The following is a 25,099-nucleotide window of genomic DNA, read 5'->3' as shown; positions in this document are numbered from 1 at the left end:
CACACAGGAGGCAGATGTGTCTACGAATGAATAGTTGCAGTTGGTTTTTTTGTAAACGTGCACAAGGTCAAGTGCATCTCCCTGCTGGTTCATCTCTTGGACTTTATTTATTTATTTATTTATTTGCTTGTTTGTTTATTTATTTGAGACCTGAGTCTCACTGTCACTCAGGCTGGAGTGCGATGGCGTGATCTCAGCTACTGCAACCTCCACCTCCCGTGTTCAAGCAATTCTCCTGCCTCAGCCTCCGTAGTAGCTGGGATTACAAGCACCCAGTGCCCACCACCACACCCAGTTAATTTTGTATTTTTAGTAGAGACAAGATTTCGCCATATTGGCTACGCTGGTCTCAAACTCCTGACCTCAGGTGATCCAACCGCCCTGGCCTTCCAAAGTGCTGGGATTACAGGTGTAAGCGACTGCACCCAGCCATCATCTCTTGGACTTTAAAGGTGTGTTGAAGAGGCCTGGGTGTGAAACCATTATATGGGTGTCAGATGCTGGAAAGAACAGAGGCCACTCTGCATTGCCCTCCACCGCTATAGAGAAGCAATCAAGCAGCCATTTCCCTTTATTTTAGAAAGGGTATCCCCAATTCCTCTGGGGGAGCTGCTCCTCCCCGAGTGTCCTTCAGTGTGGTTTAGTACAGGCTGAGGCCCCAGCCTGGTCTCCCACAGAGGGCACATGACCAGGGTTTGGCCAATCAGTGTAGTCCGCCCTCTGGCTACAGTGATTGGTGCAGGGAAGGGCATGTGACCCCAAAGGGGCCAATGAGACTCAGTTCTGGAACTTTTGATGGGGCTGTTGGAGCCTCCTGTTGCTGCAGCTGCTGAACTATGGGACTGTAAGTCTGGAGCAGCAGAGGCCACCCTGTGAAGACAGCCTGCCTGGACATGAGGCCAGCACAGAGGAAAGCTGAGCCAAGACAGGGAGAGAGAATGAGGTTTGCTGTCCTCATTCGAGCTGCCTGAGCCAACTGTAGGGGAAAGGAAAGCAGCATCCCTCGAGCTTCTCATTACACACCAGCACATTCCCCCTTTTGCCGAAGTCACTTTGAGTTGGATTTCGCTCACTTGCAACTGAGTGTGTTGAGCAGCTCGAGAATACAAATAGTAAGTTCAGTTTTGAGGGAGTAGGTGATGGGAAGCCCTCCCTGTCCAAGCTTCCCTGGAAGCCTGGGTTGGCCTGGGCATTGGTGGGTCCTCTCTCCCCACCCTGAGCAGGGTAGAGGGGCCAGTAGGGGCCCCAAAGCAAGTGCCATCCTGGGAGATTCCTTTCTTTGTCTCATTCCCACATCCAATCAGCCACCAAATTCAGCCCATTCACTCGCCACAAACATCTCTCCAGCCCATTTCAGGGTCCATCTGATTCCTGCTGGCCTATCGCTTTTGCTTGGGAACGTCTGCTTCCAGTTTGATTCTCATAGAGATCTTTCTTAAACACTAGTCTCACCCCAGGTATGCTCATGCTGTGGCCATGACCAAAGCCTGGAGTCCTTTTGCACTGGGAATGGAATTCAAGACCTTTGACCATCTGGCCCAGCCCCGTGCTCCTGCCCTACCTTTTGTCCATCCCCTTGTATTCAAACAACCTGGACTCCTCCTTAGAATGTTCTCATGTGGTCCCATCTTCGCATCTGTCTACACTATCTGAAATTCCCCATTTCTTACCAGGCTCAGCTCAAAGGTCCGTCTTCTGCGAAGCTCACCTCACCCATACTATCCTCCCCACTCAGTCAGCAGTGCCCACCCTGGGCTCTTGCAGCGTACTGCACACACCTTTATCACAGCCCTCTAACTGTGTGGTGCCCCTAGTCAGTGCTCCCATCCTGTCTCCACCAAGCCCTGTGCATCCCTGAGTCTCAGCCCAGCCCATGCCGCTGGCACAAGCTTCTGATCTCAATTCCTGCCCAAGAAATTGCTCAGTGCTCCACCCCAGTTATCAGGTTTCAACCAGGATTTTTTTTTCTTTTCTTTTTTTTCACTTATTCATTTAAAACCACTTCCAGGGGAAACCAGAAAGTCAATTACTCCACCTCCACCTGGCCCAGGAGGAGCAACTGTGGCAAGTCCAGCCGGGTCACCCTCTCTAGCTGCTGGGAGCTGAGATTTCCACTCCAGCTTCATTAGGCTGCCTTGGGGAAATCAATGGAGTTTGCAAGAGTGTGATGGAATGGTCAAGCTGTCTCCCGCCCAGTGATAAAACCAGATATGGAAGCAGATGGTGGTGACCAGGAGAGCATTCAAGCTACAGGCAGAGACCCTCATCCTACTCTCAACCCTCGTCTTAGAATCACTGAACCAGAGGAAAACAGTCCCTTTAACTGAAAGCAGAGGAAGAACAGGGTGAAGTTTTCCTGAACTACAGCCCAGGAGGTCCCCAGAGACAGGAGCAATCAGATCTCACACTCCGGCTTCTGCCAGCTTGGAAGTTTTTCACTAGAAAAGGAGGGAATGGAGCGAGAGGATGCCATTTCTAAGTATTGTAACCTATTTTCTCTTTCTTTTCTTTTTTTTTTTTTTGTTTGTTTGTTTTTGAGACAGAGTCTTGCTCTGTCGCTAGGCTAGATCACTACACAGTGGTGTGATCTCAGCTCACTGAACCTCTACCTCCCAGGTTCAAGCAATTCTGTCTCAGCCTCCTGAGTAGCTGGGACTACAGGCTCATGCCACCATGCCCAGCTAATTTTTGTATTTTTAGTAGAGACGGGGTTTACCATGTTGGCCAGGATGGTCTCGATCTCCTGACCTCGTGATCCGCCCATCTCGGCCTCCCAAAGTGCTGGGATTACAGGTGCGAGCCACCACGCCAGATCCAGTTCACCAAGTTAAAGCTTCTCTGTTCCCTAGTTTCTGTGCCCCATTTTCTTTAACCCCGTTTTCTTATCCTCTACCATCACTCAAGGCATTAGATGCTATCCCAGTTCCTCAGAGGAGGGAATGGAGGCTCAGAGGAGTGAGATCATTAGCCAAATTCACACAGCTGGTGAGTGGCAAACAGAAAAGCCAATCTGGTCTGAATGATCTCCTTGCCTGCGTCCCAGCCAGTCCAGTGAGGTGGAAAGAGTTTCATGGTCGGTTGGACAAACCTGCTGGAATCCTGATTCTTCACTTCCCAGCTGAGTGGATTATGTAAAACCATGGAGCCTCTTTGATGCTCAATTTCTTCCTCTGCACAACAGGAATGTCAGTCTGAGCCTTCCCAGTTGTTGTGTGAGAACAAGGTGGTAGACCCTTTCTAATGGGTCTGGCACATAGTAGGGGTACAATGAAGGTGCTGGCTTTCATGACTTTTCTTCCTTCCAGCCCTGCTCTTGACCTTCAGGTCCCCTGCTTGGCCTATTTCACTGCCAAGTTCTAGGTCATTTGAAACTGCAGAGGCCAGGCCTCAGCCTTTAGGTCTCACTGATCCCATGGCCTCAGGCAAGTCCATTTGCCTTTCTGGGCCTTGGTTTCCTCCTTTGGGAAATGAGAGAGACTTGGGCAGGATCCCTGGTCGCCAGCCTGGGGTTCTTCTATCTCTGGGGTTAGAAGAAAAGAGGGCATTTTCCGACAGCAAGGTCGGCCTGCCTAGCAATATTGCTTGCTATATTTCTTAGCTTTGGGTTGGAATGACATCACCTCACCTCGTGGCTTACCTCTTGCTGATCAAAGCTCTGACTGGCAGTTAAGTGTCTTTGATTAATAAAAAATGGGGAAAATGAATTAATCATGACTTAAATGCAGCATGTTTGGGAAACAGAATCTTTAAAAAGTCAAATCCACTGAAGCCAGGAGGGGAAAAAAAAAGGTGTCCTTGAGGGTGAAAGGTTGGGGACACCTGGGGTGGATGTCCATAGAGCCCTCCAGTTGTGCACAGAGGACCTGTATGACTGGCCGGGGGCCTGTGGGTGTTGGGGACAGAAGGATCGGTCCCTTTAAGGATCCTTTCCTCCCCATCAAGCCCTAGGCCTGTGTGGAGGAGGACATGCATTATTGAAAGCGCATTTCAATACCTATTCACTCTCCTCCTCCTCCTGTGGGTGGCAATCACAGTTTACATAATCTGTCTCTCTGTCCTCCCAGGCAGCTGCTCCCTTCTGGCTGAGTGGTTTGAGGAGGGGGAGGGGGGAAGAGGGAGAGACATTAACTCTGTGCTGTCACCTCAAGTAGTGGCCAAGCTGCCATAAAATGAAGGAAGGAAAGCAAGCTCTGACATCACACAGCCCTGAGTTCAAGTGTCACTTAGGTACTGTCTGATTTTGGTTCCCCCACTTTGCCCCCTCCCCTGTAACCTTGATCCACTACATTATAGTCTCTGTATTAATAGCTCCTAAACCTCTGCTTCCAGCCCAGACCTCTCTCTTGAACTTGGAGTTCATCTATCAACAACTTGAGGGGTAGCTCTGTTTGTGTTCACAGGCAATTCAGGCTAAGCCCATTCCAAACTGATCTCACCAGTTATCTCCGAATCATTCATCCATCCATCTACCTATTTATTCATCCCTTTATCCACTCATTATCCAACCAATCGTCCATCATTCATATGCTCAACCACTCATTCATTCATTCACCTACCCTCATCTATCCTACCATCCATCCATTCACCCATCCAGCTGTCTGTTACCCATCCATCTCACCACTCATCCGTCCATCCATCCATCCATCCATCCATCCATCCATCCATCCATCCATCCATCCATCTATCCATCCATCCATCCCTCCATTCATCCATCATTTACTAAGGGTCTGGCATTTGTCAACCTTGGGTGTACAGCAATAGACAAAACAGGCACTGATTTGTCCTGACAATACTTAAAGTCCTGTGAAGGAGACAGACAAGCAAATAGAATAGTATAATAAACGTGAAAAGTATGATAATAGGGGAAGCATGAGGTGCTGCTAGAGGACAGGTGAAGCAGCCAACACATCCTTAAGGGATTAGAGAAGACTTTCTTTTGAGGAGATAACACCTGAGAGCTAAGAAGGTGTGAGTCTGTTCCTTTCCCTGTGTTCCTTGTCTCCATTGCTCAAGGAGCTTGATTCATAACAACCATTTCCCCTTCTTTTTGTAACTGTGAAAAGGCCCCTCTCTGGGAAGATGTTCCCTTTTTCCACTCATGGTCTTTATGGATTGGGTGGGAGGATCCCATCAGTACCAGCTCCGCGTGATAGCGTGGGACCCAGGTCTGGGGGGAATGGGTTAGGACTGAGTCCACTGACTTTCAATCAGAGAGCTTTGTTGACACCACTGGGATGGGTGCCCGATTTTCACTGGAGTTGCTCAGCTGATAGGAAGGAGATGGCTGTGTTCCCACTCTGCAAAGGAAGGCCTGCCCAACATGGGGGACGGCAGTGGAGAGATGTAGAAAGATAGAGTGTTGTGGTCACTGTCTGAAGCCCTGGGGCCCGGTGTGTCTGACCCAGCAACATGAGACTTTCCCTTTTCCCTTTAGGCCGTCTTCAGTTGGGTTTCTGTCACTTACAGTCTAAAGAGCCTTCGTTAAAGGGTAAAGACTCTCATTTATGGTAGGAAGCGTTTCCACATCCTTTGTCTCATGGGTTTATACAATAGCCCTAGGAGGCTGTTTCCAGTTGATGAAATGAAGGCTTAGAGAATTGAGCCACGGAGCTGAGACCCTAGTGTGTCAGACATCAAAGTCTACATGGTCTGCCAGGGCACCTTGGAGGTTAGGAAGGAAGGATGCTGGAGAGTGGGACTTAGACTTGAGAGAAAAGGATGGAAGGAAAAGGAAATTGAGGACAAAACTCGAAAGTATGTCTTGTGGTCTGTGAAGGGACAGGTGGGGAAGAAAAAAAGTACAGATAAAAGAGAGAATGAAGGAGAAGGTGGTGAGATTGGTAAGGAAGTGAGTCAGATCAGAGAACTGTAAAGTGAAAGAAAGATGACATTCAGATTCCCTACGTTCCAGGCAAATGAGCTGGTCCTTGAGCAACTGTCCACAGGAGAGGCCCAGAGTCAGCCCACGTTTCATTGCGTGATCATGTTTCAAGGTGACTAAAAACGTCACCTCCTCGTTGAAGCCCTCAGGAACCCTCCTACTCTGCAGACCTCATCAGTATCTCCTTTATCACTCTGGCCACTTTCAGCCTCCCCATATCACTTATTTAGGTGCATGACTCATCTCTCTTGCAGGGAATTCCATGTCTTACTCATCTTTGATTAGACCCAAACTCCTCACCTCATGCCTGCACCCAGTAGGGGCTCGGTGCATTTAAAAATACATATATTTATTTGAAGGAAATGAGTGTCCAGACAAGAAGTAAATTTAGGGCCGGGCACAGTGGCCCACACCTGTACTCCCAGTACTTTGGGAGGCCAAGGCAGGCAGATCACTGGAGGTCAGGAATTCCTGACCAGCCTGGCCAACATGGTGAAACCCTGTGTGTACTAAAAATACAAAAATTAGCTGAGCATGATGGCAGGCACCTGTAATCCCAGCTACTTGGGAGGCTGAGGCAGGAGAATCACTTGAACCCGGGAGGCCAAGGTTGCAATGAGCTGAGATTGCACTATTGCACTCCAGCCTGGGTGACAAGAGCGAGACTCCACCTCGAGAAAAAAGAAAGAAAGAAATTTAGGAGAAGGCGAGTAACAGGAAGTTGGAGTGGGGAAAAGCGAGATGAGATACAGAGACAGAGAGACTGAGTCGGGAAGGGGGTGAAGGAGAGAGAGAAGGTGGAGGCCCGACAAGGGAGACAGAATGTCCTGATTGCGTAGAGCTGAGGATCTCTGCTGGCCCTGTCTGGGGTTCAGTTGCCCTTGCCCCTGGGGATGGGGAAACCATCAGGAACAGACTCACTTTGCTCAGGATCCAGTAGGATTGGAAGGAAGAAATCCTATGGGGTGGGAGGGGAGAAGTTGGTGGATGGAAGAAGTGCCAGGGGTCAGGAGCAGCCAGGATCTTTTGCCAAATCCTGAGTCCACCCGCAGGAGGTCTGCAGCGTCACTCTTCCCTCCAGGAAGAGCCCAAACCAGAGAAGGACACACCATCCCACGCAGTGGGCCTGGGAGTTCCTGACTCTGCTCTGGGACTGAGCGGCTGGCTGCCCGTCACACTCTGTTACAGCTTTCTCCATCATCTCCACGGCCCTGAGCATCATCCAGAGTCATCCTGTTTACCATGTCCTGCTACTTGTTTATTGTCTGTTTCTCTCAATGCAGAGGAAACTCCATGAAGGGAGGGAACTGGTGGGCCTCTTGGTGCCTAGCACAGTTCCTGGAGATGCTCATGAAATGCAGCGTGGATGAAGGAATGGAAGGACAGGGCGGGTAAGATGTTCACACGTGCTGTGTGTGGTAGGCGGGCCGGGGGTGCTGCTTGGAGGTGGCATTGATGAAGCACTTTACTAACCATAGCTCCTAAAATAAAGGCGTCTGGGCTCTGAGATGAGAGCCCTTGAGAGGAGAAAGCCCTTCTGGGACTCATTGTGTGGCTGTCAGCCTGAGCGCGGGCAGCTGCGGGGAGACAAGGTCCTGCAGGGAGGGGATGCCATGCCTGGCCTGCCACACCTGCTCTCAGGCAGTGAGGAACCCGCCAGTGGCCTGTTGTGGCTGCATGAGACGTGAAGAGGCTGACCCTGCTACCTGGAGAGAGGGGGCCTGCGCAGAACAGGGAGCCCCGCTAGTCATACAAGTGTCGGGGGAAGGAATGAGTGTGTGCCAAGTAAACTAAGGGCTGCATTATGCCAGGAACCCTGCTGGGCACAGCATCAGCTTGCCTCAGTGACTTCTCCCCACAAGGCACAGAGCAAGGGATTATTGAAACAGGTAAAGAGCCTAAGGCTCAGGGAGGTGACGTGACCAGTCCAGGACCACATGGTGGGTGGTGGCAGAGACAAGGGCTAACCAGATTGGCTCCCTTCACATCTCTGGGCCTCCGATACAGTCTCAGGCTGGGGACACTCACCTCCAGATGGCTGCTCACCTCCGTAGGGACTTTTGGTGTGATGCAGAGAGAGGGGGAGGAAGAGGAGGGAATTGGGGAGAGAGATGGATAATTTCCTTCTCTGCAAAATAAGGAGTGAGATAGATGTCCTTGTAGTTGCTTCTTCACCTTCCTTTTGTTCCCTTCTGTTCTGTTCCTTCCTGGGCTGCCTGCTTCAGGCTGAGACATCCCAGCTGTCCTCTCAGCACCCTCTGCGAGACCTTGGGCAGGCCCTTCACCTCTCTGCACCTGGCCATCTCATCTGTGAAATACTCACAACACTTTTGACCTGTGAGCCAAAGGGTGGCTGTGAGGAGTGAAGAAGGCAGAGGAAGCCGACGAAGCCTGGTACCTAAGAGATGCCCCTGGTATCAGCCAGAGGTTCCAGGACACCCACGTCCCAGTCACTCCACTTGGCTGCCAGAGATAGCTTTCTAAAATGAAGGGCGGACCTTGACCCTCCCCGTCCAGGGCCTTGAATAGACACTTTGGGAAAGAGGATGTCCAAATGGCTAGGAAGCATATGAAAAGGTGTTTAACCTACTCGTCATTGGGGAAATAAAAATTCCCACGATAACCACTACACATCCACCAGAATGGCTGAAATGGAAAGTGTTGGTGCCAAGTGTTGGTGAGGGTTTTGGAATTCCTGGAACTTCCACCAAGTAGCTACAGTAGGGAATGTAAATTGCTACTATCATTTTGGAAGAAACATTTGACAGTATCTGTTAGAGCTGAACCCACATCTCCTGTGATGCAGCGACTCCACTCCTTGGCACAAACCCCCTGAAAATGTGTACATGTGTTTTTCCAAAGACACGTACAAAAATCTTCATGGCAGCGCTTCTCCCAAGAATCTAAAGCTGAAAACAACCCAAGTGGCTATCAACACTAGAACTGCATTTTGGTCTAGTCCCATGATGAGATTTACTGGAGCAATGAGAATGAATGACAACCACATGCAACAACTCAAGAGAATCTCCAATGTTGCTGAGCGGGGTCCAACACTGCATGATTTCATTTATGTGAAGTTCAAAAACAGCCAATGAATCTATGAAATTAGAAGTCAGGGCTGAGCGCTGTGGCTCACACCTGTAATCCCAGCACTTTGGGAGGCTGAGGTGGGTGGATCATGAGGTCAAGAGATCGAGACCATCCTGACCAACCAATACAGTGAAACCCCGTCTCTACTAAAAATACAAAAATTAGCTGGGCATGGTGGCGCATGCCTGTAGTCCCAGCTACTCGGGAGGCTGAGGCAGGAGAATCGTTTGAACCAGGGAGGTGGAGGTTATGGTGAGTTGAGATCGCATCACTGTACTCCAGGCTGGGTGACACAGCGATACTCTGTCTCAAAAAAAAAAAAGAAAAAGAAAAAGAAAAGAAAAGAAAAAAGAAAAATAAGAAGAAGTTGGGACAGCAGCTCCTTTTTCAGGGAGATGGGGACTGGAAAGGAGAGCAAAGGGAGCTTCTGTGATGCTGGCAAGTTTCTGTGTCTCGAGCTAGGGAAGGTTACATGGGTGTGTTCACTTTGTGAAAACTCATTGAACTGTAAACATATGTTAGGAGCACTTTATGAACGTAGGTTATGGTTCAGTAATTTTTTTTTCCTGAAAAAACAAAAATGAAAAACAACTCACCCTCCCATGGCTTCCTGCTAGCCTGGGGCAGGGTCTCTGCTCTGTGGCTGTCTGCAAGGCCCTTTGCTGAGCATCAGCCCACCTGTCACCACTCCCTGCTCAAGCACTAGAGAAAGGGGTGGGTTTTCCACACAGCAGGCTGATTTTCACCTCTGTGCCTTTGCCCATGGCGCCCCTCTAGCTGGCATCCCTTTTCTCCCCACTTTCTGTTTGCCTCCTCATCCTGCCCCCTCCCTAGTGGGCCAACTACCTCCACTCTGAGCTCCCCCAGCCCCCATCGAATTTTCCTTTATCTCAGCAATACTCAAATGGTTTCCATAGTATCATCTACGTGCCTGTCCACTCTCCCAAGATCAAGGCCTGCCACGGCTTCATTTCTTGCCCCTATGCTCAGTCTGGGGCCGGGCAGGGTGGAGAAACAGAATGCTTGCAGAATGAATAAAGGAAACCTTGCTCTTATTTGAGGCTCCTGTTTTCCCCTCTGTGGCTCCCCACACTTAACCCGAGGTTGAACCTCCGTCATTGTCCTGTGGCAGTCTTCTGGAGATTTCTCTTCTATGGGACAAATGTCACCAGTCCTGATCCTGTCTCCCATGTGTGATGGATTTCTCTGTTTCCTTTTGTGAACCAGAAATGGATACACATTCCTCTGCACCGATCCCCTCACCTCCTTCATCCTCACTGTACTCAGTTCCCCCGCACAACTCCTGAGGGCAAGGCTGTGATTAGTCAGCCAGGTGGGGAAGTGAGCCAGGCACCTTCCCCTCAAACCCTAGTCCATAGGGACATCAGACTCTGTCTTCACAAACATCGTGGGAGTAATTAAAAAATGGAGGAAGATGCTCAGGGTTTGCAGGGGGAGGGGAGCAGTTGGAAGAGCAGTGAGCTTCTTGTCATCAGAGGTATGTAAATAGGAACTGGCTGGCTGCAGTCAGGGGAGGTAGGACTCAGTCCCTCTGACCCCAATGGAGGAAAAGGAAAAACAACGACATCAATTGAGGTCCTACCGTGCATTGGGTCCATTAGACGCGTAATGTCAGAGACTATGCACAATTGTTCAGCGAGGTAGGTGTTATCCTTGTACCCATTTGACAGATGATAAAACTGAAACTCAGAGAGGTGAAGGGTCTTGCTAAGTAGGAATCTGACTTACTAGGAAAGAGCTGGAATTTGAATCCAGATCTTTCTGGCTTCTAAGATTCTGCTCTTTCTAGAGCCATCTAAGATCCTGTGATTCCATCCCAGAGAAACATCTGCTGTTGTGATACAGCCAGGAGAAAGCATGGCAAGTGTCTTGGAGCCCCCTGGAGTGGGGCCCACTGACTTGCCATTGGCCATGGTCTGGCCAAGGCCGTCAGAGCAGTGAGGGTCCATATCCCCGAGTGCACTAGTGTCTGAGCCCTCCAACAGCTGCAGTCGCTCTTGGGTCACCATGGACACCACGTGAGATGTTGAAGGGACCAGGTGGCGATTTCTTTCTGAACAGTTTGCCCATTGACATTTGACCTCTATTTTTCCAACAGCTTGATTTTCATTTTCTAGTGTTTACTGATTGGAAAAATAAGGAAAGGTGGAAAGCTCAGGTTAATGAAATTCTCTCCCCACTCTTCTCCCACTTTTTAGGATGTGTTGAGTTAAACATGCAAATTAAGAGATGCTTTCATGCACCAGCCATGAGGCACCTCTGGTTCCCGGTTTGAGCACTGGACCCTGGCTGCCTCTGCACCACCCATAGTCCAAGTCCTCCTCTTGAACCCCTGGCTGCCCAGCACTGCCAGTGGCAGGTCAGGGCTTGTGTTGCAAGAACATGAACTCAGTGAATTCTTGTGCGCTCTTACCCATCTTTCCAGCCCCTGGATGGTGAGATGGGTCATGTGACTAGTTCTGGCCAACGGCTTGTGAAAAGAAACAATCAGTGTCACTTCTGGGCTGAGGTATTAAGAGTGACTGTTGGCTGGCATGGTGGTTCACATCTGTAATCCTAGCACTTTGGGAGGCTGAGGCGGACAGATCACAAGGTCAGGAGCTCAAGACCATCCTAGCCAACATGGTGAAATCCCTTCTCAACTAAAAATACGAAAATTTGGGCATGATGGCATGGGCCTTTAATCCCAACTACTTGGGAGGCTGAGGCAGGAGAATCGCATGAACCCCGAAGGCGGAGGTTGCAGCGAGCCGAGATTGCACCACTGCACTCTAGCCTGGTGACAGAGTGGGACTCCATCTCAAAAAAAAAAGGAGGGACTGTGAATTCTCCACTCACTCTCTTCCCCTGCTGCATAATGGTGGAACCAGCCTGGATCCCTGAGTCACCGATTGGAAAGAAACTGCCTGGAGAGCTGCTGGCTCCACAGAAGACATCATGCAAAGGAGAAACAAATCTTTGTTGTCTTAAGTCACAACAGGGTTTCAGGATTAACTTGTTGCCACAGTATAACCTTGACACCTGCAGTCCCTACAGCCCCCTTCCATCAATGCCACAGTCCTTCAGGTGTGTCAGGCACGATGCTGGGCATAGATGTAACAAGAGACAATGGGTCTCCTCAAGGAACTTACAGTCAAAAAGCAGCAGGCAAAAACAAACGAACTTTAGATGGACTCAAAGTAACAGAGGGTCAGTGCTGTGACAAAAGGAAATACAAGGTCTGTGGGGAGTCCAAAGAATGGGTGGCAAGGCAGAGGGAGGGGCAAGTCACGGAAGGCTTCCTGGAGGAAGTGATGTCTCATGTTAGTTGTGGTGGATGAATAGAAGTTAGTCCCCATGGTCACAAACTGGTGGTACATATTGTTTGGTCAACACAATATTTAATTGTTTTTCTGTTAATTGATAATACTAAAAAATGAGGAGTTTCACATAAAACTTTTGATTTGGACCTTCACTTAAATAAATCCATACAGGTGTAACCATCAACCCTGGGGCCACGTGCCTGTGTGGTAACAGTTGGAGTGGTAACTCCACTCCCTGGAGGGGGCAGCAACTGTCCCCCAAGCTAAGCATGTCTGTTCCCTGTCACAGTTCCTTCATGCATGTGCTCCCCGCCGAGCCTGCTGACGGGAGGTTTGCAGCCCCTGAGTGAGTCAGTTCTCATTAGACATCCTCAGCCTAGCAGATCCTTCTCAGCCCTGGGGCCGAGGATCGGGCTTGCCCAGCACCCTTCCCCTAGGGTCCCCAGCCCATCGGAAGATCCTCACTGCAGCAGCTCACCACCGTACTCAGGTACAGCGGACCACTGGTCCCAGACTGGGATGGTGACGTTGGTCCATGCAGGGTTGGAGAAAGGAAGCCTCAGGGACAGTACCAGAGAGTGAAGCCTAGGAGACCACAGTGGCCAGTACTCCCTGGGATCCTCCTGGTAGACATTTGCTGGTTTGAGCTGCCCAGAATCCACTCCTCCTCCTTTTGGTGACAGCCCTTTAATTTTCCTTTAGGGAACCACCCCTCCCTCACGTTCAGTCTTGGAAGCAGTCCCATCAAGCCTCCATGCTTTTGGCTGGCCGAGAGGAGGACACGGGCCCCACGCCAGGCCAGCTGTCTCCCTCCTGGGGCTGTGACTCATGAGCCAAGTGATACAAGGAGGAAAAAAAAGGGCTGTGGCTGATGCATCCCAGAGGGGACCTGGACAAAACTGGCCTCAGGCCTTGCTTCCAGACCCCTTGTGCAGCTTTGGCTCTGGTCCTTTCCTGAGCCCCGTGGCCAGCTTTCCCTTGGTTCTGGGTACCATCTGATAACCTCAATAACCCCCTTTTCTGTCTGAGTATGACAGAGTTAGTCTCTGTTGCTTGCTAACACCCAGTCCCTCTCTAGGGCTGCTGTGTGTGTGTGTTCACATCTGATTCCCTGTACACCAGGCTGACACAGGCCGCCTCTTTCTGTCCCTCAGCTCCCTCCTGCTGCCATGGATAATCCAGGTTGTGATCAACCACTGGATCACAGCCCCTAAATGAGACTCCCCTGTGGATGTAATCAACCTTGCCAGAAACCAGAGGCCTGGGGTCTGTCTCAGATCCACCCTCTGGTGGTAGCCCTGACCTCACTGACTGCTGGCCTGGCTGCTGTCCTGGTCTCTGCATTCCAGGCTCAGGCAGGAGGCTCTGGGCCACCTGCCCAGCAATCTCCCTCCTTCTTAAGATGGGGCCTCCTTTGCCCTGCCCAGGATGAGAACTACCCCAGAGGTTGTGGTGGGGCCTGGAGACATCCCTGCCTCTGGGCCCATCATGGGCTCTGGAGCCACGGAACCCCTTGCAACACCTTTGCCAGGTTACTCTTGCCTCAGTCATACACCCATTCTCTCCATTTTCCTCATGTACATCTTGCATTTACTATTACTCATTCTATACTTAGCAAGAGTAACAGATTCATTTTTTGACCTTTAATACATATATTTGAAAAGAGAACATAAGATCCTTCTTATAAATAGGAATGCAGTATCCTGTTCTGTAAATAGAAGGCCATGGTAAAACACAAATATATGGCAAATAAAACATCGTTATCCACTTCCAGCTAGTTACTGTTGCTGGCTGAAGTCTGAGCCTCTTCCTTGGAAAGGAAATCAAGATGGTTAAGGAGAGGCTAACCTTCAATTGAGACTCTCCCCTTGATGTAATCAACCGAAAAGGCAGTCACTCTCTCCCAGTGCTATTTAATTTGTGCCTGAATAACTCTTCAAATTGTCTCATGGATCCCTGATGGTCTGTGCCCGCTTTGTGGGAAATGCTACCTCAGCAGTCTCTGACTGCTCTGTGCATCTGTGGCCAGCTCCCTGGTCACACTTGACCACTTCTGCCCACCAGGGCTGGATCCATGGCTGCCTGTCTCATGCCCACCCCACACTGTTCCAGGCTGAGTGGGCCTGGGCACCTACTTTGTCCCAGGAAGCTTTCGTTTTGTTTTGTTTTTGGAGCATGGTTCTAGGTTCAACCACCCCAGGGAGCTAAAATAAAGAGAAGGATATAAGAACTAACTTTTTGAGCCCTTCTTAAGTGGCAGACACTGTGATTGGTGTTTTACATAGATTCTCTCAATTTCCCCCAAATTTCAGTCATTTATGTGCCACCTTCATGATTTCTGCCCTATCATCACTTACTTAGTATTTCTCTTTAAATTGATTTGCCTTTTTAAAAAGATCACGATTTTATTTTCAAAGGAAATGCTATATTATTTCCATAAATCACAGTTTAGTGTGCTGGTTATATTTTTCTAACACGCATCACTTGCGAGCTATTAAAATAATAAATGTTCATCTGGATACCACCTAAAGTCATCTTGTACAGCAGCAATCAATCACATGTGTGCCAGCCTCTGGGAGGTACCAGAGCATCTTAGCTGTGCTCACACAGCCCTGGGAGGGCGGCTCATGGCTGAGAATGTGGAGGCTCAAAGGGACACTTTCCCCAAGTTCCACTGGTGGAAAGGGATGGGGCTGAGATCTGGGCCCAGTCTACCTCCAAAGGCATAGGCTCTTTCAATGACAGTACTTTCCAAAATGCACTTTTTAAAATCAAAAGAATCCTTTAAAAGTAAAAATATAGGAGGAAATCCAACATATAAAACAGATAAAAGTGAAGCTTTTGTGATTGAAATGGGTTTGGAGGATCCATGGCTTCTTCTTTGAGGCCTTCCCTTCCCTAAGCCCATCCTATAATGGGCCCTGAGAACCCTTCTTAGAAGCCCAGAATGCTGAGGAATATTATTTCAAGCCCACATTGCACAACCCTGTCCCTTGGCTCCATTTAGTGCATTTTTTTTTCCATGAGCCAAACTCCTGAGGGGCAGCTTCTGGGTCTCTGTTATTTTTTCTGGCTAGGCATCTGTACCTTGGACCTTGGCCACCTTGAAATCTTGAAATTTTCCATTTTGCCATCTTGAAATCTTCCACTGGCTTTCTAAACCTTACTCTGACCTGATTATTCACTCAGCAAACACTGATGTCTATAATGTGTACCTAGATTTTTAGGGGGTACGAAGGGGTATGATAGGAATGGAACGTATTTCCTTTGGTGGGTTCCCCGACCCGTGTGAGAGACAGACACTGGTCAAGTGCAGTAAGCGTGTGAGCAGCCTCTGTTCACCTGAAGCTCGCTGGTGTTCTCATTCCTATCTCCCTCAGGTGCTGGCTGCATTCTGTGGTGGGCAAGGCCTGGGATGGGGCTGGCCAAGGGGCCCGAGCTATGCTGGCTGCCCTCTGCATGGTGAGGCTAGAGGTCTTGCCTGATTTCCCAATGTAATTTCTGGGTGGTCTTCCCTTCAGCAAACACTGCCTGACGTAAGTCTAGAGTTCGAATCACATCTCACTCAGATCCCCAAACCCTTGCTTCCATGGAAGGACCCACTTACAATGCTCCTAGCATCTGTAGTATGAAACTCTGCTTGGCTCCCAGCCTCACCCTGTCTTCTCTCCTCATTGCTGAGTCTAATTGACCTTCCAACCTAGAGGCCATCCTCCCACTGAAGTGGGCATCCCAAAAAGATCCTTCTGTGCCAGTAAGAAAGGCATCTATTGCCTTAAACATATGAAAAGGTCCTGGCGGAGTTCCAATAGATTTTAAAGATTCCTAAGGGACATTTAGCCTTGTGGTGCCCCCTGACCAAGCCAAGACTGCTATCCACCCCTCAGTGCTGACTATGGCCCTGGTCCTCTCTGAAAGGCCTCCATCTTTGGAACACTCTATAATGTCCCCAGAACATCACCTGTGAAGTCTCCTCTGTGCTATGAGACCAGCCAGGTCTTAGCTAAGTCCAAGTTCCAGGAAGCTTCTCTCTTGGTGGGCCCAAGAGTTGAGTCCGCCAGTAAACTCAGAGCAACTCAAGTCAATTCAAGCCAAGTCAACTCAGGTCAACTCACGTCAATGCACCTCATCTTCACTATATGAATATGTGCTGTGGACCTCTCTGCCTATTCCACACCACCCTGAGCCAGGCTCTAGTTGAGAGAAAGGCAGAATTCAGCAATAAAATGACACAATCTTGATTCTCAAAAAGCTTTCTGTTTTAAACCCAGATTCCAGACTCAAACTTTTTCTTGAGCTGAGGGAACCCCTTGCACCAGGGACTGGATAAAGATCCTCCTTTCTGGCCTGGAGACAGGCCAACCAACATCCTAATCCTGAAGTTTGCTTCTCAAGACTTTTCAAATCACCCTTCCTGGGTAGTATGACTTTGTTAACTCAGATTGCAGAGTCAGCTGGCTCCTCCACCTTTAAGATCTGGTTCATATGGGTCCTGAGTCAATCATTCATAATCATTCATTCATTTATTCACAAACCTGCATCGAGCACTTACTATGTGTCATCCACCTTACATATATTATCTCATTTAATCCTCAGCGTAATCAATGTGAATGAAAAACCAATAAGGGGCCAGCTAGACTTCAACTTGGCCCTCATTCCAAAGCCTGTGCTCTTTCCATCTCATCCCACTGCCTCTTAGAACAATTGAATAGAATCTATAACACAGGAAGAGATCACTGAATGCTTCAACCAACACATTCTATATGGAGGGAAAGAGTGGATTAATGAATATTTTATGTAAGACCAAATCCCACCTGACCAGTTTATTAGAATTCTTTCAGAAGAGAACTATATAGGGAGATAAAGCGAGACTTTCACAAAAAGCCTTTGTCAAGTTTCCATCCCAAAGCCTATTAATAAAATTGATTCATTATAGAATTGGGCAGAGGTGGGTGGTGAGTGGGAGGGAGTCTATTTTTGCATGGATAGGGAACTGGCTTAGAGACAAGAAAGAGAGGGTGGAGATAGATGGGTGCTTTTCCAAATGGGTTTCCCAGGAATTGGTACTGAGTTTGGTCTTATATAACATTCAGTACACATGCATTGAGCACCCAGTGTGTGCAGGTCTTGCACTAAGCATGGGGTTGGAGTACCCAAACAAGCTGGAGTCAGCTCTTGTCCTGGAAGAGCCCAAAGGTGCAAGTGCTCAATGACATCTCCAAATTTTGGAAGATGAGAAGCTCCTCAGCAAGAGGAAATGCCAAGACATTGGAGATAAAACTTGAAGAAGGTTGCTGGGAATGTGGAAACCCCAGACAGCAGTCAGAAGGTCTGGGCTTTAGCACCAGCTCTGTCCCCGACTCTCTGTGTGACACTGGGCCAGTCCCTCCTCGCTCTGGGTCTCAGTTTTCTCTCCTATACAATGAAGAAATTGGACAAGATGATCCTCAAGGCTGCAGTGCTCTGGATGGAGGAGAATAACTTACACTAGGAACTGCTTATGAGAAAGTCTTCATTTCCTGTGGCCAAAATGTCCCCTTCTGTTCCTGCCCTGTGAGGGGAGGCCCCCCTCCCACCTCTCATTTGTGAACAGTAAAGACGAGGCAGAGAGCCATGAGGTCTGTGATGCTGCGGCTCAGAGCCCAGCCTGGAATTCCTCAGTGGCATTCTCTGCGAATGACTCAGCATCATAAATAGCTCCCATCTGGATGAGCAACGATATCTATAGCGATCGAGATCTCTATATCCACATACACTCTCTCTGTGCAAATATGTGGCTCACTGTATGCTAAATACGAGGTGGCCTGGAGACGTTCCTCCTCTTAAGAGACTATTTGGTATGAAACTCAAGACTGTTTATTTAAAGAAACAAGTTTACAACTATGCACACTGGATTACTGGTTGTGGGTGGTGGGGAAGAGGCGATGTGGATGAGGGACGCCGGGTGTGATCCGAGCTTGGCCAGCCACCTGGAAGAGGAGCTGAGGTTGACTCCTCCACCCGTAAGATGGTTGGGATCCTGGGCTGGGGAGGGGGTGGCAGGGGGGATGTTCAGCTCATCAGTGCAGGAAGCCACGGCTCAGCAGAAAGAGCACAGGATCTGACAGCGACAACAGAGCCAAGTACCAGCCCAGCTGCCTTTCCATTCATCTTGGGCAGTTCATCAGTTCATTCATTCATTCATCAAACATGTACCAAGCACCTACAATGTGCACAGGCCATTGGGATACAGACATGAAAAAACTTGGAATTCAGCCTTAGCTACCTACCAGCTGTGTGTCTTTGGGCAAGTCCTTTCCCTCTCTGAGCTTCAGTTTTCTCACCTGTAACTGGGGATAATAATATCCACCTCGGGTTTTTGGGGGAGCACTGAATAAGGCAATGCACAAGAAAGCGCTTCTCTGTCGTAAATGCCTCTACAAATGCAAGGTAAACACCATTCCATCACAGTGCCCAACTGATCCATCTCATTCCATCTTAGGACTGTTCTTGGCAATCGCAGAGGGAAGACATGCCCCCTTTATCAGGGCTCCATGGGTGAGGGGATGCCCTGAACACACTATCCAGGACTTTGGTGCTGAGCAGCGCCCTTACCTTTGCTTCCTGGCAGAGCTGGGATGCAGGCGCCTTCAGTCACTGAGCAGAGCAGATAGCATGGCAGGGACCACACCTTCCTGGAGGAGGAGAGAGGAGGTTGAGGGCTGAGGAGAGAGCTTCTGGAGGAATTGGCTTGCTGAACAGGCATGGAGCCCAGACCCCAGTGAAGGCACGCCCTCACATCTCTGGAGGCCACCACTGCTGCTCTTGATTTCAGCAGAGGGCTGGGTGGGGTGGGCCCCTCCCTGGCATCAGACCCAACTCCTGGCCCATCTCACGCAATCTGACAGTAGTTACCCATCTTGTTCACTGGTGCAGGTAGCACTTGGATCGTACCATCGACTGTATTTTCTTACTTAAATGTGATTTCTGATTGATATAAAGGGACAGGATTTATCATCAATCATATCTGGTTTTGAATTCCAACTTTGGGGATGTCCTCTCTGAGCCTCAGTGTCCTCGTCTGTAAAATGGGATGCCTAATAGTACTGGCCTCATATACTCAGTGCTATATAAGTGCTTGTTATTATTACGATTGTTAAATAAGATCATGTCTGTGAAGATTTCTTTTTTTACACTATAGCTCCTCAAATTTTAATTACCTTCCTCTGCTTGATTCTAGGGGGCATCATGCATTCCGTAAAAGGCAAAGATTGGCTGTTACATGACTTTGTTTCCAGAGCTCTGCCTGGGGTCAGGTAGATTGTAGGTGCCAGTCAATAACTGTTGACTGAGCATCGTGACAAGCTTGCTAGATTTGGATCACATATTTAGGATGAGTGAGGTCGATGTTCTATCCTCATCTGATAGATGAGAATACTGATGCGGAGAGGGGGAGATGGTCTGCTTAAGATCACACAGGGGTAAGCCTGGAGCTGGAACTCTTCCCTCTCCAGCTCTTGCTCTCTGCTGCAGCCAGGGCCCCACTTGGAGGGGAACCAAGGCCCCAGCAACTGAAGGGGCTGCAATGTCCTCCCCCCAGGACAACCTGTCGCCTCCTCCCCCAACTCTCTATTTCCTCTTCTTTTAGTAACCATAGCCCTGCTCTCAGTGGCTCCGAAGAGGATACTATTGTCTCACTTGCAGAGGTGAGGACTGAGGTTGAGAGGCATGAAGGGTTGGCCCAGATCATGGAGACAGTACAGAGTGAATCAGGGCTTTCCACAGGGATCAGCCAACTCCAGGCACGGTTACCTCCTAACACAACTCTCAGACCCCCACTTCCCTCCCCTCCTCCATTGCTAGAATAGGAGCTCCTTGGGGCCGAGTCCGGCTGTCTCCCCAGAGCCTGGCATTTAGCAGGACTTGATAAGTATCTGTTGAGTGAATGAATGAATGAGTGAGTAACTAAGTGGGTGAATGACTCTGCCAGGCCGTGTTCTAAATGCTGGTGACAACAGCAGTGAAAAGGGCAGGCATGATCCCTGCTCTCAGGGAGCTGACAATATTTGAATTTAAAACTAGCAACTGGATTAAAAACAGGGCAGATGTTCCTGTTTCCAGCTTGTTGGAGAGGGAGAAGGGGTGGGCGCCTGTGGGCTGCAGCCTGCTGCCTGCCCAGGGAACGAGCACCTGGGTGCAAATGGCATCTTCGCTGTCCTTAGGTGGGGCCACCTGTGTGCAGGGACAGGAGGTTGGCCTTTAAGAAAGGAAGGAAGGAAAGAGAGGTGGTACAATTCTGTGTTTAGCGTCTACCTACTGCTCAGTCCCAAACGGCTAGCGTGTCATCTGGCACATAGCATGTGCTTAGTAAACTTTTGTTCCATGAATGAAGAGTGGGCAGAGCACATTTTGGGATGACTTAGGTCTAGGAGGCAGGGAGAATCAGGAGTGTTAACTACTAGAATTATTACAACTTAGAATGGAGCGTCACTCCTTACAGAGCCTTTTCACACACTAATCATTCTCCTGGGCAGGAGAGGGGCCTGTTGAGCACACACTTGCTGGTGAGTGCTCTGTGCATCTGTGCTGGGCGCCGGTGGTGTTGGTGTAAACAAAACAGCAATGCCACCACCTTCAGTGTATTTATGTGTGCCAAGCCCTCACAGCCACAATCCTTAACACTCCCATTAGCCTGGCAACACCAGTGTCATAACCCCTACCACACAGAGGATGGCACAGAGGCCCAGAGAGGCCTTGATCTTGCACGGTGGAAACCCGTGAGTAACTAAGTGGGTGAATGACTCTGCCAAGGTCTCTTGTCTCACTCTAGGAGTAAGACAAAAACTTCATAGCTGAGGCTGGTCGCAGTGGCTCACGCCTGTAATCCCAGCACTTTGGGAGGCCGAGGTGATAGATCGCCTGAGGTGGGGAGTTCGAGACCAACCTGACCAATATGGAGAAATCCCATCTCTACTAAAAAAAAAAAAAAAAAATTAGCCAGGCATGGTGACACATGCCTATAATCCCAGCTACTTAGGAGGCTGAGACAGGAGAATCACTTGAACCCGGGAGACAGAGGTTGTGGTGAGCCAAGATGGCACCATTGCACTCCAGCCTGGGCAACAAGAGCAAAACTCTGTCTCAAAAACAAAAAACCAAAAAAAAAACAAAAAAAAGTTCACAGCCGAATGGGGACATGAGCAGGAAAGCAGATAGTTAAGCTACAATGTGCCACCCCCACTAACACAGTTTTCTCTAAGGTGCCTCTCTCTTCAGCACTTTAGAGAAGCTGGGAGGGCTTCTCTGAAAAGGTGAGTCTGGAGCTAAGGATTTGCAGAGGCCAAGTGGACAGTGGGGCAGGAAGGGCTTTCCAGGCAGAAGGAACAGCATCTGCAAAGACACGGAGGATGCATGGTCTACTCAAGGAACTGGGAGGAAGATGGCTTGGCTGGAGCCTCAGGGCCAAAAAAGAGACTGGCAGGTTGTCAGAGCCAGTTTAGAAGGGGCTTTAAAGGAGCTTAGGCTTCACCTTGAGGGTGATGGGGAGCCATTGCAGGGCTCAGCTCTGTGCTCTCAATCCTTCCAGGCACCTCAGGGGCTCAAGGATGAGAATGGGAGCATGAAGGTGGGGAATCTGGGGTGCTCTTAACAGGCTGTGGACAGGGAGCTGTGCTAAGGCAGCGGCTTGGGGTGGCAAAGATAGGAGGAGTAGGTAGCAGGACTGAGGGCTTGATGAGGTGTGGAGCTGAGGGAGAATGGGACTCAGCCTGCCGGCTTGGGTGTGCGTGTAGTAGTGACATGGGCGTCTGTGGCAGTCAACCCTCTCGTCAGCTGACCCACCCTGTGGAGTTGGAGGTCCTCTCCCAGCCACGAGAAAATCGCTGTGGCAGCTCCTAGTGCCAGTTCCAGCAAAGGCTACCCCTACCACCTGACTGCTTGCAGACCGTGTCCTAGCAACCTTGCAGCCCTCCCCTTGGCAACGTGAGCTCCTCCTCTGACTGCGCTGGAAGGAAAGGTGGGGCTGGGATGCCCCCTGACCACTAGACCCGCCCAGGGGACTTGCCACTTGCAGCCTGCCAGGCTCATCCGGTGGAGGCTGGCCAACCAGGTGAGGGAGGTGGTCTGGACACAGAGAGCCTTGGGAACTGGGTTCTGACCCCAGAGCTGACGCTCTGTGTGAAAGATCTTGGACGCGTTTCTTCCCCTCCACAGGTGTCAGTTTTCCCTTCTGTAAAATAAAAAGGGATCGCTGCAGTCTAATGCTGTCTCATCCCATGTTTGATATTTTCCATGCTTATTGCTTGGATTCTCTGTTGCTGATATAGATTTTAGTGTCAGACTTCAGGGATTTAAATCCTAGTAGACAAGTCATCTCATCCCTGAGTCTAGATTTTTTTTTTCTCTGAAAAATGGATATATCTCATGTTTACTCAAAAGGGTTATTAGAGTGGGCTGAAATGGTGTCAATCGAAGTGCTTTACAAATGGCAAAGAAAAATTAAGATGAATGTTACTGATTTCATTTCATCACATGGTCTGTGCTCTATTGAAATTCATTGGCCCACCACCAGCAGCGGCCACAGCAGCAAGAGTTTACTGAACACTTACTATGTGCCAAGCATTGTGCTGAGTGTTTTCCTAATATTACAACAACCATGGGAGCTACCTGTAATTATTATTCCCATTTTACATATGAACAAAATGGAGGGCTCATACGGTTAAGTATAGGAAGAGCTTGGCCTGGGTCCGTGGCTTCAAAATGTGCTGGTTTAAAATGCATGAGGTGTCCACCTCAGGATCTCTTCTTACATCTTAGGTTTTTCCTCTTGTCTGAAGTCAGAATCTAACAGGGTTGGGCAGTCAGGGGAGTAGCACTAACATTTAATGAGCATCTTTTATGTGCCAAGAATTGACCAGGCTTTCAGATTTAAACGTGTGTGTCAATCACCGGGAGGTCTTGTTAAAATGCAGGTTCTGATTCAGTGCCTCTGAGATGCAGCTGAGATCATGCATTTCTAATAAACTCCCAGCTGATGTTGATGCTGCCAGTCTGTGGACCACACATTGAGTAGCCAGGCACTAGAGGACTTTAACCAGTATCCTACTGAATCCTGGTGACTAAGTTTTATTAGTTCTGGGTTCAAAGACGGGGAAATTGAGGCTTGAGAGGCAATGCACCTTACTAGGCTCCCAAAGCATACAAGGGGTGGGTCTGATCCTACACAGCACCTTAGGGTACAGGCTCCGTATCACCTCCTTGATGTGTGATCCTTTCTCTGGGCTTCTGTCTCCACAGCCAAGGCAGGCAGTGTTCTCTGGGGCCCCTACTGGGAGCAGTTTCTTATTTTCAGTTCTCCATGAGCAGACTGGCTCCTGATACTGGCTCCTAGTGGGAACAGGGCTTGGCCTAGGCAGTGTCCCTGCAGTTGAGCAAATGTCTTAGGGCCAAGATTAGAACCTACTTATGTACAACTCATTTCACCTTCCTCACCCTAATCCCTCCTCTTTTGTATCCTGTCTTTATTTAAAATTTTGATATTTTATTCATCACGGTTTTTTTGCATTAATTTTTTTAAAACATTGCATACAAAGTTATTTATCTTAATCAAGTTTTCAGCATCCCCTTAAATTGTGCACCAGAGGCAGGTGCCTTACTGGCCTCACCCCAGTCCTGGTGGCCTTATGTTGTCTCCCTCCCCCTGCATCCTCCCGGCATTAGGATGCTGCCCGCAAGGCACTGCAGTGCCCACATGGCCATCCGCGCCAATGGATTTATTTCCCAGCAGGTGAGTCCTGCAGATGCATCACTTGCACTGCCCCTTGGCTGACCTGCTCTAGAGATGGCAGCAGGGACTGTGGCCTGAAGGAGGGCCCAGGGGATCACTCTGACATGGGCTTCACCCCATCCACCCCTTACTGGCTGAGTGACTGAGGGAAGTGACTTCACCACAATTTAGATCACACCACCCCTCTGTCTCACAAGGAGACTCCCCCATCCTTCAAAGCCCTGCCTAACCCCAGCCTCACAGCCTTTCTGCTCTCACCATCTGTGACCTCCTCCTTGCTCACTTGGTTCCTGCCCTGCAATATTGTCAGGGTTGTTTTTGCCCTAGGACCTCTGCATGTTTTGTTCCTTCTGCCTCCATGCTTGTCCCATAGGCAGCTTCTTCTCATTCAGATGCCAGCCCCAATGCCTCTTCCTTGAAATCTTCCCTGATTTAAACAGCCTCATCCTCCTTGGCACACTCTCTTTTACTTTCTTTCTGGTATTTATATGACTTGGTGAAATGATTTTGTTTACTTGCCTGGTTTTTGTCTCCCCTCTAGAAAGTGAGCTCCATAGAGGCATGGCCCTTATCTTCCTCTTCACTGCTTCTCCAGCTTCTAAAACAGTTATTGGCTCATACAACTGCCCAGTGGGTATTGACGAATCAATGAGCTATTCCTTGGGCTTCAGTTTTCACATTTGGGAAGTGGAATGATAACCCTAACCCACAGTGTTATTTTCATAATTGAAAGCACATTTGGGCCGGGCGTGGTGGGTGGCTCATGCCTGTAATTCCAGCACTTTGGGTCCCAGCAAACGGATCACCCGAGGTCAGGAGTTCAAGACCAACCTGGCCAACATGGTGAAACTCTGTCTCTACTAAAAATACAAAAATTAGTCTGGTGTGATGTCAGGTGCCTGTAATCCCAGCTACTTGGGAGACTGAGGAAGGAGAATTGCTTGAACCTGGGAGGCGGACATTGCAGTGAGCCAAGATCATGGCACTGCTTTCCAGCCTGGGTGACAGAGCGAGACTGTGGAAAGAAAAAAAGAAAAGAAA

The 25,099-nt window shown here is 49.3% G+C and overlaps 1 protein-coding gene across 1 annotated transcript in view; it reads right to left on the bottom strand.

Annotated features, from left to right (window-relative positions):
* The window catches only part of CPLX2 (complexin 2), an 89,101-nt gene that overhangs the window by 56,783 nt on the left and 7,219 nt on the right, over nt 1-25,099 (bottom strand). Inside the window, exon 2 of the mRNA XM_011946815.1 lies at nt 18,889-18,968. The gene's annotated coding sequence lies outside the window, so the exon portion shown is untranslated. The remainder of the gene's footprint in view (nt 1-18,888; nt 18,969-25,099) is intronic.

The sequence above is a fragment of the Colobus angolensis genome, unplaced genomic scaffold, assembly GCF_000951035.1.
Source record: "Colobus angolensis palliatus isolate OR3802 unplaced genomic scaffold, Cang.pa_1.0 Scaffold254, whole genome shotgun sequence".
NCBI lineage: Eukaryota > Metazoa > Chordata > Mammalia > Primates > Cercopithecidae > Colobus > Colobus angolensis.
The sequence above is the reverse complement of the archived record's forward strand: the minus strand, read 5'-3'. Positions and strand labels throughout refer to the sequence as shown.